This window comes from Ovis canadensis, chromosome X (assembly GCF_042477335.2).
Source record: "Ovis canadensis isolate MfBH-ARS-UI-01 breed Bighorn chromosome X, ARS-UI_OviCan_v2, whole genome shotgun sequence".
NCBI lineage: Eukaryota > Metazoa > Chordata > Mammalia > Artiodactyla > Bovidae > Ovis > Ovis canadensis.
Window position 1 is genome coordinate 53,203,161 of NC_091727.1, and position 12,597 is coordinate 53,215,757.

General features: G+C 38.2%; 1 pseudogene; it reads right to left on the minus strand.

The window, feature by feature from the left end:
* Positions 1–11,271: 11,271 nt before the first annotated feature.
* LOC138930717 (high mobility group protein B3 pseudogene) lies at positions 11,272–11,887 on the minus strand (annotated as a pseudogene).
* Positions 11,888–12,597: the final 710 nt, after the last annotated feature.

Below are 12,597 nucleotides of genomic sequence, written 5' to 3' on the forward strand. Positions count from 1 at the left end.
TAGGCTGCAGTCCATGGGGTCACTAAGAGTCAGACATGACTGAGTGACTTCACTTTCACTTTTCACTTTCATGCATTGGAGAAGGAAATGGCAACCTACTCCAGTGTTCTTGCCTGGAGAATCCCAGGGACGGGGGAGCCTGGTGGGTTGCCGTCTATGGGGTCACACAGAGTTGGACACGACTGAAGTGACTTAGCAGTAGCAACAGATTTGAACAGTGTGAGTTCTTTCCTCTAATGAAATTCTTGGAAAGAAAAGAAATTCCAAAATTACAAAGAAATTTAACTCCAAAGTCATTTCCTCTCCAATTTCTGTCTCTGCCCACTTTCAGCTAGAAGGGTCTCACTCTGAGGTGTGAGGAGAGTGGAAGTTCCATTGGCAATTGCAAAGTGGGCTGTTGTCCACTGGAATAGGTGATGTTCACATAGGACCTCCAAAAAGAATTAATCCAACTCCAAGATTCACATGTCTAAGAGTTCAAAAAGTTAATCAGACATGTAAGATTTTTCCCTGCACTAATGCCACATGTACAAACTTCAGAAGAAAATAATGCAAGGAAGCAATCAGACAAACCCAGTAAGTGGAACATTCTGCAGAATCATTGGTATCATCAGCAAATTAGGATCATTAAAATACATAGAGAACATTAAAATACATAGAGGACAGACTTATGGACAAGGGCATGGGGGAGAAAGGAGAGGGTGAGATAAATGGCAAGAATAGCATGGAAGCATATACACTACTCTATGTAAAATAGATAGTCAATGGGAATTTGCTGTATAACTCAGGGAACTCAAAATGGAGCTCTGTAACAACTTAGAGGGATGGCAGCTGGCATGGAGATTAAAGAGGAAGGGGACATATGTATACCTATGACTAATTCATGTTGACGTATGGCAAAAATCGACACAAGACTGTAAACCAATTATCCTTCAATTAAAAATAAATAAATAAATGAATTTTTTTTAAATTTATCTTAAATATTTATTTTTGAGATGTTAAGTAGACCTCACTCTGTGTGCCTCATACTTCTCTTTTATTCAATGCAATTTTATCTTTTTCTTGTCAACTCTTCATTCTGAGTGAATATTTTATTTTATTTATTTATTTTTTTAGTTTTTTATTTTTTAAATTTTAAAATCTTTAATTCTTACATGCATTCCCAAACATGAACCCCCCTCCCACCTCCCTCCCCATAACATCTTTCTGGGTCATCCCCATGCACCAGCCCCAAGCATGCTGCATCCTGTGTCAGACATAGACTGGCGATTCAATTCACATGATAGTATACATGTTAGAATACCATTCTCCCAAATCATCCCACCCTCTCCCTCTCCCTCTGAGTCCAAAAGTCCGTTATACACATCTGTGTCTCTTTCCCTGTCTTGCATACAGGGTCGTCATTGCCATCTTCCTAAATTCCATATATATGTGTTAGTATACTGTATTGGTGTTTTTCTTTCTGGCTTACTTCACTCTGTATAATCGGCTCCAGTTTCATCCATCTCATCAGAACTGATTCAAATGAATTCTTTTTAACAGCTGAGTAATACTCCATTGTGTATATGTACCACAGCTTTCTTATCCATTCATCTGCTGATGGACATCTAGGTTGTTTCCATGTCCTGGCTATTATAAACAGTGCTGCGATGAACATTGGGGTACATGTGTCTCTTTCAATTCTGGTTTCCTCGGTGTGTATGCCCAGCAGTGGGATTGCTGGGTCATAAGGGAGTTCTATTTGCAATTTTTTAAGGAATCTCCACACTGTTCTCCATAGTGGCTGTACTAGTTTGCATTCCCACCAACAGTGTAGGAGGGTTCCCTTTTCTCCACACCCTCTCCAGCATTTATTGCTTGTAGATTTTTGGATTGCAGCCATTCTGACTGGTGTGAAGTGGTACCTCATTGTGGTTTTGATTTGCATTTCTCTAATAATGAGTGATGTTGAGCATCTTTTCATGTGTTTGTTAGCCATCCGTATGTCTTCTTTGGAGAAATGTCTATTTAGTTCTTTGGCCCATTTTTTGATTGGGTCGTTTATTTTTCTGGAGTTGAGCTGCATAAATGGTGTCTGTGCTAGATTAAAAGAGATTAAGGGACATAAGGACCAGATGCAATGCATGGTCTGGATTTGGTACTGCTTTGGATGAAGTAGCTATAAGGGATATTTTTAGGACATTTGGAGAAATACAAATATGATCCAAATGTTAGATAAGTTTAAAATTTACTAAAGTAGCAAAACAAAGGTTGACAACTGAAAAACAGTGGGCTATAGAACAATATGTGTAGTGAGATCTCAGTTTGGTAATAAAATAAGAGCATGTCTAGACACACACACACACACACACACACACACACACACACACACACACAGAGTGGGGTGAGGGATGGATCCTGCAGGTTATGCCAAGGGTCTTACTTACCTAGGTGGTGATTTCTGGGTAGTGGAAATTTTACTTATTTAATTATTTATTATATTTTCGTTTGTCTATTTGTCTAATTTTCTAAACTCCATCTGCACTTCATCTGTATTAATAGTTGTTTAAAAGAAAAATTCTTAGCTACAAACAAAACTCAGTTCTTGAAGTAGCTATCCCAAGCAAAATTATGTGGTTAGAACCTAGTACATAACAGTGTCCAGACCCACACTGTTGTCAGAAAGCAAAGCATAAATCCAAGACAGTGATATCTGGAGGAAAAAAAAGGGTAACCATAGAAAACGTGAAAAAAGAGGTAATCATGTTGCTTTCATCCTCAACAGGAGGCAACTTAGAGTGTGTTAGTTGTCTAAGCTAGGGTCCAAAATCCCTCAATTTAAACTGTCCTGTTAATTAATTATCAAGAGATTAACAATGGTGCTGTTTGCCATACAGGGGAGAGTGGAGCTCCATGCATTTTTACTGTTTTCTCTCTTGGAGAGTGACATTTGGCACAAACCTGTCATCTTGAAAAGTTAAGAGATTTTCTGGGATGACACCCCTAGTTCTCAGGTCATCCTTAGTTCTATTTGAAACCACTTATATCTATGTTTTGAAACCCATGCTTCTGCCATCCCAACATTATTGCCATGAGGATGGACTTGGTGTGATGACCCAGCCTTCACACTCTTGTGAGCAGCCACCTCCCTCCTAAAGTAAGCATGGCTCTGAGCTTGGTTCAAAATCTTGCTGAAGGAGTTTCCTATTGCTGCCAAAACAAATTACCACAAACTTAGCAGATTAAAATACACGTGTGCTCTTTTACAGGTCTGGAGGTGAGATGTCCCACACAGGTCTTGTTGCTGTTGTTCAGTTGCTCAGTCGTGTCCGACTCTTTGATACTCCATGGACTGCAGCACACCAGGCTTACCTGTCTTTCACTATCTCCCGAAGTTTGCTCACTTTTGTGTCCGTTGGGTCAATGATGCCTTTCAACCATCTCATCCTCTGACACCTCCTTCTGCTTTTGCCTTCAGTCTTTACCAGCATGAGGGTCTTTTCCAATGAGTTGGCTCTTTCCACCAGGTAGCCAAAGTATTGGAGCTTCAGCACCAGCCCTTCCAATGAATATTCAGGGATGATTTCCTTTAGGGTTGACTGGTTTGATCTCCTTTCTGTCCAAGGGACTCTCTAGAGTCTTCTTTAGCACCACAGTTTGAAAGCATCAATTCTTTGGCATTCAGCTTTCTTTATGGTCCAACTCTCACATCCATACATGACTACTGGAAAAACCATAGCTTTGACTACAAACCTTTGTTGGTAAAGTAATGTCTCTTTTTTAATATGCTGTCTAGGTTTGTCATAGCTTTCCTTCTAAGGAGCAACCGTCTCTGAATTTCATGGTTGCAGTTACCATCTGTAGTGATTTTGGAGACCGAGAAAATAAAATCTGTCACTGTTTCCAGTTTTTCCTCATCTATTTGCCATGAAGTGATGGGACAAGATACTATGATCTTCGTTTTTTTAATGTTGAGTTTGTTTCAAGCTAGTTTTTTGACGCTCCTCTTTCACCCTCATCAAGAAGCTCTTTAGTTTGTCTTCACTTTCTGCCATTAGGGTGGTATCATTTGCATATCTGAGGTTGTTGATATTTCTCCCAGCAATCTTGATTCCAGCTTGTGATTCATCCAGCCTGGCATTTCACATGATGTACTCTGCATATAAGTTAAATAAGCAGGGTGACAATATACAGCCTTGATGTACTCCTTCCACAATTTTGAAGAAGTCTGTTCTTCCATGTCTGGTTCTTACTGTTGCTTCTTGACTAGCATACAGGTTTCTCAGGAGGCAGGTAAGGTGGTCTGGTATTCCTATCTCTTTAAGAATTTTCCACAGTTTGTTGTGACTCAGAACTTACTAGCAGATAAAAATCAAGTGTTACCAGGCTTGTTCCTGTCTATTGGCTCCAGGGCAGAATCTGTTTGGTGCTCATTTGAGCTGTTGGCAGAATTCAATTCCTTGCCATTGTTGGACTGAGGTCCCCAGTTTCTTGCTGGCTGTAAACTGAAGCTAACTACATTCCTTGGTTTATGGCCCCTCCTCTGCTTTCAAAGTCAGCAACATGGGTCAGGTCCTTCTCACAACATATCTCTCTGACCTACTCTTCTTCACTTCAAAAACAAAATTAATTAAATTAATTAATTAATTTTAATTGGAGACTAATTACTTTACAATACTGTAGCGGTTTTTGCCATATTGACATGAATCAGCCAAGGGTGTACATGTGTCCCCCCATCCCAAACTCCCCTTCCACCTCCCTCACCATTCCATCCCTCTGGGTTGTCCCAGTGCACTGGCTTCAAGTGCCCTGTTTCATGCATCAAACTTGGACTGGTCATCCATTTCACGTATAGTAATATACATGTTTCACAGCTCTTCTCTCAAATCATCCTGCCCTCCCCTTCTCCCATAGAATCCAAAAGTCTGTTCTTTACATCTGTGTCTCTTTTGCTGTTTGGCATATAGTGTCATCATGGCCATTTTTCTAAATTCCATACATAGGCATTAAATACTGTATTGGTGTTTTTCTTTCTGGCTTACTTCATTCTGTATAATAGGCTTCAGTTTCATCCACCTCATTAGAACTGATTCAAATGCATTCTTTTTAATAGCTCAGTAATAATCCATTGTATATATGTACGACAGCTTTCTTATCCATTCATCTGCTGATGGACATCTAGGTTGCTTCCATGTCCTAGCAATTGTAAACAGTGCTGCGATAAACATTGGGGTACATGTGTCTCTTTCAATTCTGGTTTCCTTGGTGTGTATGCCCAGAAGTGGGATTGCTAGGTCATAAGGCAGTTCTATTTCCAGTTTTTTAAGGAATCCCCACACTGTTCTCCATAATGGCTGTACTAGTTTGCATTCCCACCAACAGTGTAAGAGGGTTCCCTTTTCTCCACACCCTCTCCAGCATTTATTGTTTGTAGATTTTTGGAGAGCAGCCATTCTGACCAGCATGAGATGGTACCTCACTGAGTTTTTGATTTGCATTTCTCTGATAATCAGTGATGTTGAGCATCTTTCCATGTGTTAGCCAACTGTATGTCTTCTTTGGAGAAAAACCTGCTTAGTTCTTTGGCCCATATTTTGATTGGGTAGTTTATTTTTGTGGTATTGAGCTGCACGAGCTGATTGCCTATTTTTGAGATTAATTCTTTGCCAGTTGCTTCATTTGCTATTATTTTCTCCCATTCTGAAGACTGTCTCTTCACCTTGCTTATAGTTTTCCTCGTTGTGCAAAAGTTTTTAAGTTTAGGTCCCATTTGTCTATTTTTGCTTTTATTTCCATTACTCTGGGAGGTAGGTCATAGAGGATCCTGCTGTGATTTATGTCAGAGGGTGTTTTGCCTATGTTTTCCTCTAGGAGTTTTATAGTTCCTGGTCTTACATTTAGATCTTTAATCCATTTTGAGTTTATTTTTGTGTATGGTGTTAAAAAGTGTTCTAGTTTCATTCTTTTAGAAGTGGTTGACCAGTTTTCCCAGCACCACTTGTTAAAGAGATTGTTTTTAATCCATTGTATATTCTTGCCTCCTTTGTCGAAGATAAGGTGTCCATAGGTGCATGGATTTATCTCTGGGCTTTCTACTTTGTTCCATTGATCTATATTTCTGTCTTTGTGCCAGTACTATACTGTCTTGATGACTGTTGCTTTGTAGTAGAGCCTGAAGTCAGGCAGGTTGACTCCTCCAGTTCCATTCTTCTTTCTCAAGATTGCTTTGGCTATTCAAGGTTTTTTGTATTTCCATACAAATTGTGAAATTATTTGTTCTAGTTCTTTGAAAAATACCATTTGTAGCTTGATACGAATTGCACTGAATCTATAGATTGCTTTGGGTAGTATACTCATTTTCACTATATTGATTCTTCCAATCCATGAACACGGTAAATTTCTCCATCTATTTGTGTCATCTTTGATTTCTTTCATCAGTGTTTTATAGTTTTCCTTATATAGGTCTTTTGTTTCTTTAGGTAAATTTATTCCTAAGTATTTTATTCTTTTCGTTGCAATGATGAATGGGATTGTTTCCTCAATTTCTCTGTTTCCTCATTGTTAGTGTATAGAAATGCAATGTTAGTGTATAGGGACTTCTGTGTGTTAATTTTATATCCTGCAACTTTACCATATTCACTGATTAGCTCTAATAACTTTCTGGTGGTATCTTTAGGGTTTTCTATTTAGAGGATCATGTTATCTGCAAATAGTGAAAGTTTTACTTCTTTTCCTGCCTGAATTCCTTTTATTTCTTTTTCTTCTCTGATTGCTGTGGCTAAAACTTCCAAAACTATGTTGAACAGTTATGGTAAGAGTAAGTACTCTTGTCTTGTTCCTGACTTTAGAGGAAATGCTTTCAATTTTTCACCATTGAGAATAATGTTTGCTGTGGGTTTATCATATATGGCTTTTATTATGTTGAGATATGTTCCTTCTATGCCTGCTTTCTGGAGAGTTTTAATCATATATGGGTGTTGAATTTAGTCAAAGGTTTTCTCCACATCTATTGAGATAATCTTGTGGTTCTTATTTTTAAATTTGTTAATGTGATGTATCACATTGATTAATTTGCAAATATTGAAGAATCCTTGCACCCCTGGGATAAAGCCCACTTGGTTATGTTGTATGATCTTTCTAATATGTTGTTGGATTCTGTTTGCTAGGATTTTATTGAGCATTTTTGCATCTATGTTCATCAGTTATGTTAGCCTGTAGTTTTCTTTTTTGTGGAATCTTTATCTGGTTTTGGTATTAGGGCAATGGTGGCCTCATAGAATGAGTTTGGCAGTTTACCTTCCCCTGCAATTTTCTGGAAGAGTTTGAGTAGGATAGGTGTTAGCTCTTCTCTAAATTTTTGGTATAATTCACTTGTTAAGCCATCTGGTCCTGGGCTTTTGTTTATTGGAAGATTTTTTATTATGGTTTCAATTTCTGTGCTTGTGATGGGTCTGTTCAGATCTTCTATTTCTTCCTGGTTCAGTTTTGGAAGGTTATACTTTTCTAAGAATTTGTCCATTTCTTCCAAGTTGTCCATTTTATTGGCATATAGTTGCTCATAGTAGTCTCTTATGATCCCTTCTTTGTATTTTTTGTGTTGTCTGTTGTGATTTCTCCATTTTCATTCCTAATTTTACTGATTTGATTCTTCTCTTCTTTTTTCTTGATGAGTCTGGCTAATGGTTTGTCTATTTTATTTATATTCTCAAAGAACCAGCTTTTACTTTTATTTTTGCTATAGTGTTCCTTTTTTCTTTTTCAATTTTTCTCCTCTGATTTTTATGATTTCTTTTTCTCCTAACTTTGGGATTAATTTCGTCTTTTTCTAGTTGCTTTAGCTCTAAAGTTAAGTTATTTATTTGATGTTTCTCTTGTTTCTTGAGGTAAGCTTGTATTGCTATGAACCTTCCTCTTAGCACTGATTTTCTTGAATCCCATGGTTTTTGGGTTGCTGTGTTTTCATTTTCATTTGTTTAAAGACTCATGTGATTGTGATTAGACTGGGCTCTCGCTGTTGCTGATCCCTGCGGAGCTCCTTTTTTTGTTGTTGTCAGTTTTCAAGCTCAGCTGTCCATTTTCTCTAACTTCAAAACTATTTTATAAAAATGTGGAACAAATGTTTCAAATCAAACACACTAAAGAGACCACAACATACAATACAGGAAATTGACTGGCTCCTGGCTTTAAAAATGAAAAAAAAAGATATTTGGGGGACAACTAGGGAAATCTTAATATGGCTTGGATGATATTATTAGAAGATATTAAAGTTTTATTATAAGAATATTATTGTTCATTTCCTTAGGTGTGATAAAAGTGTTATGTCAGTTATGCCTCAATAAAACCAGGCAGGGGGAAAAAAGAAATTCTGGTTCTGAAAAAGCAGATCAATAATCCACAGTTCAATGATTCTTATTCACTTTCACCTCCAAGAATTGGATAATTCCACCATTAAAATCAATGTCTACTCTAGGCTTAACTCAATCTATTACTGTCTGACCCCATTCTCTTGTTATATGTCTCATCTTCCCTGCTTCTTTCTCTTGGTGTCCTAAATCCATACATGTTCTGAACTTCTGCCCATGAGAACATGTTCACACATAATTTTGTTGCCTTGAAACTCATCTAAAATGCTTGAAATAAAGATCTCTATAAATGTATAAAATTTTAATAAATATTTTATATTGCTTCCTAAAAAATAAAATGCTTGAAGTACTTTATGATATTCTTGTCTCCCTTTCATAAATCTGTTTAAATGTTTTATATCCACTTAATATTATGGCATATAATATTTTTCTATTGCTGTTGTAACAAATTATCACAGATTTCAAGATTTAGTGATACAAATTTGTTATCTCACTGTTCTATAGGTCAGCAGTCTGGATTGGCTCAACTGGTTTCTCTGCTCTGAGTTTCACAAGGCTGTAATCAAGGTATTGGCCAGCTGGGCTCTTATCAGAGGCTCTGGAATCTGTTTCCAAGCTCATTCAGGTTGTTGTTAAAATCTAGTTCTGTACTCTGGTAGACTTGAGGACTGTGACTCCTTGTCAGCTATCATCTGACAGGCTAAGGTAGCCCTTAGCTCCTAAAGGGCTCTTTCCAGTTCTTGCACATGGACCCCTACATCCTACCCTTGGAATCCCTCTGACTTCTGCCATTTCTCTCTTGCTGACAGCCAGGATAGGTTTGCTGCTTTTAAAGGGCTCATGTTATTAGATTGGACCTACCCAGAAAAACGTGAATAATCTTCCCATCTTGAAGTCTGTACCCTTATTTACATCTGCATAGTCCCTTTTATCATGTAATATATTCACAAGTTCTAGGAATTAGAGTGTGAACATTTTTGGGGAGGGCACATTTTGCCTATATTATGTGGATTTTCCCCCAGTTGCTCTAAATATAGACAGTCTAGGGTCAGCTTTTGGAGAACAGTTTTCTATGGGAATACCTGCTCAGAGCATTGTAGATATGGACTCTTGTGGTTAGAGTAATTTCAGTGCATTTTTTTCTTCTCTCCCTATCTCTTCTTGGTTTCTTTGGGACACAAACAACCTCTCTGACTTAGTAATAATTAATATATCCTTGTTTCCTAGTTACATCTTTAAGAAGCTTTAGATTCTTAAGTGTATCTTCTATTTCCCTTTCATCTCTGTGTAGTTTGTTCTCAAGATCACATTTTCCTAAGAAAATCCTTGTTTTTCCACCTTAAATAGTGTATTTTCTTAGATCTTTTTCTTTCACTCTGTCACTGATCTTGTTCTGACAGGAAAACCAAAGCTTTATTTTTTTAATGTTTTATTATGGAAAATTTCAAACATACACAAAATTAGAGAGAACACTATAACAAATACCTATGAATAATAATGAATCACTCAGTGAATTACCAACACTTTGCCAATTTTAATTCATCTATTAATACATTTTCCCTGTACATATTACTATACTGTGTTGTCACTAAATTGTGTCCAACTCTTTGCAATCTTATGGACTGCATCACACCGGGCTCCTCTGTCCTTCACTATCTCCCAGAGTTTGCTCAAGTTCATGTCCATCGAGTCAGTGGTGCTAGTTAACATTTCATTCTCTGTCACCTCCTCCTTTTGCCTTCAATCTTTCCCAGCATCAGGGACTTTTCCAATAAGTCAGCTCTTTGCATCAGGTGGCCAAAGTATTGTATATTCAGCTTCAGAGTCAGTCCTTCTGATGAATGTTCAGGTTGATTTCCTTTAGGATTTATTGGTTTGATCTCTTTGTGATCCAAGGGACTCTGCAGAATCTTCTCCAGCACCACAATTCAAAAGCATCAATTCTTCAATGCTCAGCCTTCTTTATGGTTCAACTCTCACATTCATACATCACTACTGGAAAAATGATAGCTTTGACTGTATGCACCTTTGTCTGCAAAGTGATATCTCTGCTTTTTAATATGTTGTCTAGGTTTGTCATAGCTTTCCTTCCAGGGAGTATGCATCTTTTAAATGTAATAGTGTTTATTTAACTTCAAAAACATTTCAGCATTCTAAACATACAAAAAAAAAAAATAACAGAACGTTGTAGATTGTGTTTAGTACAGAAGGTTCTTGAACTTTCACTGGTGCAGTGGCTCTTGGCTTTGCTGACAGTGAAGAGTTCTATGGCTTGTTTAAAAAAAATGCTTAAAACAACCACACTTCAACTAAAAAGGATCCAGACACTTCTCATGCTAGGTGACCCCCCTCCTTTTCCACAGCTAAGAATGGCAGTGGGATGCTATGTCACTATATACAAAAACATGACAACCTGAAGCTAAATGGATGCCCCACAGTGCACGCTCTGAGCTATGGCCCCTCCAGAAGGCATCACCCCCACAGCCTCCACACCAAGCAAGGAGCATCAAGAGTGTGTCGTGTGTCTTGGTTGCTTTGTTCTTTTTTTTTTTTTTTTTTTTTTTTTACAAACTATAGGTATGTAATAAGTTGAGAACTCGGGATTTCTAGCCAATGACCATAGAGTTAACATGCTGCCTTCCAAATTAAAAAAAAAGTCAGAAATATTTTTAAATGCCTTGTCACACCAACAGCAAAGTGCACTGAGGAGAAGATGAGAGCCATTTCATTTTAAAAATGTTTGGAAATATGTATAACTTTGATACAGTTTCCAGGTGCTCCATACACCCATGGCCACTTCATGTAAACCACTGCTAATTGCTAGAGCACTTTGAGAGACTACGATATGATCATGATCCAGTTGGGTAATTAAACCTAGTGAGGGCAACAGACATGTCTTCGGTGAGAGGTGTGTCAATCATGGTGCTCCCTAGTCTAAGGTTTTCAGAAGGAGACAGATCAACAGTTTTTTTTTTTTAAATTCATCCTCATCCTCTTCTTCCTCCTCCTCCTCTTCCTCTTCCACCTTTTTCCAGGCAACTTTAGCAGGACCCTTGGTGCCATCAAACTCCCCTTTATAGTCTACAACATCTTTCTCATACTTCTCTTTTAGCTTTGCGGCCTTGTTGGTATATAGCTGCTTCTCACTGTCACTTAAGTTATTCCACACCTCACCCAGCTTCTTTGCCACATCTCCAATAGAGATGCCAGGGTTTGTAGACTTGATCTTGGAGCAGAATTCAGAGCAGAATAGGAAAAATCCAGACAGTGGTCTCTTGGGGGCATTAGGGTCCTTCTTCTTGCCTCCCTTAGCTGATCCATAATCCTTCATTTCCTGATTATAGTGCACTTTATCTGCCTTTGCCATTTCATCAAATGTAGACTTCTCTTTCCCAGACATGGTCTTCCATCTCTCATTTCTTGGAAAATTCAGCAAAATTGACAGGGACTTTGGGGTTTTTCTTATGTTCCTCTCTGCACATCTGTACAAAGAAGGCATAAGCAGATATCTTGCCCTTTGGTTTCTCAGGATCACCTTTAGCCATCTTGACTGTATTATTCACTAGTCTGGGCAGCCCAGGGCATGATGCACAGCTCAGTACTCCACATCCTCGTGTAGCTGCACCCACAAGAGTTGCCTTCAAGGAGCAAGCATCTTTTAATTTCATGGCTGCAGTCACTGTCTGCATTGATTTTGGAGCCCAAGAAAATAAAATCTGTCACTTCTTCCACTTTTTCTCCTTCTATTTTCCATGAAGTGATGGGACCGAATGCCATGATCTTAGTTTTTTTAAGTGTTAGTTTCAAGCCAGCTTTTTCATGCTCCTCTTTCACCCTCATCAAGAGGCTCTTTAGTTCCTCTTCACTTGCTGCCATTAGGGTGGTATCATCTGCATATATGAGGTTGTTGATATTTCTCCCGGCAATTTTGATTCCAGCTTGTGATTCATCCAACCTGGCATTTCACACGATGTACTCTGCATATAAATTAAATACGTAAGGTGACAATATATAGCCTTGTTGTAGTCCTTTCCCAGTTTTGAACCAGTCTGTTGTTCCATGTCTGGTTCTTACTGTTGCTTCTTGACCTGCATACAGGTTTCTCAGGAAACAGGTAAGATGGTCTGGTATTCCCATCTCTTTATTTAAAAATTTTCCACGGTTTGTTGTGATCCACACAGTCAAAGGCTTTAGCACAGTCAATGAAGCAGATGCTTTTCTGGTATTCCCTTACTTTCTCTATGATCCAACAAAT